Source organism: Orycteropus afer, unplaced genomic scaffold, assembly GCF_000298275.1.
Source record: "Orycteropus afer afer isolate SDZICR_OR568_19922 unplaced genomic scaffold, OryAfe1.0 scaffold00051, whole genome shotgun sequence".
In the NCBI taxonomy this organism is placed as follows: domain Eukaryota; kingdom Metazoa; phylum Chordata; class Mammalia; order Tubulidentata; family Orycteropodidae; genus Orycteropus; species Orycteropus afer.
Window position 1 is genome coordinate 14,309,409 of NW_006921638.1, and position 601 is coordinate 14,310,009.

Below are 601 nucleotides of genomic sequence, written 5' to 3' on the forward strand. Positions count from 1 at the left end.
CCTGCATGTAGCCAAGTGGTTGTTCAGCAACCTGCCATGCCCTGACAGTCTTGGGACTTTTTCTGGACTGGAATTAGTGGCCTCCTATGTTGTTTGGTAATGTTGGGACTGTCCTTTTTACTTGTCAACCTTGGGTTTGTCAGCCTCAGCAGTTAGCAGCTGCCTGAGTGAGGAAAAGCCTCACAGACAGAATTCGTACAACTGAAATCCTGATTTTGATCTTTAGTGTCCAAAATGGTGATAAAATTAATTTCTGTTTTTTAAAGACACTCAATTGTAATATTTGTGTTACAGTAGCATTAAGTTATTAATATGCTTTGTTATGAGGTACATTGATAAGTATGGGAGAGCTTGCAAAGAATTTCAAATCACATCAGGGTACCCTGAAAACAATATATTTCACCTTTTCTTTGTTACTTAGATCATTAAGTAAATGAGACATAACCCAACATTTCAAAAAATTAGCTGTGAATCAGGGAAGGAAAGAGAAGTTTTGTCCAGGATTTCTGTATTATTATGATGATCATTTTTCCTGGCCGTAAGAAAAGGAGATCATCATAGAGGAAGAGTAAAAGTTATATTTCAGATATATATATATATA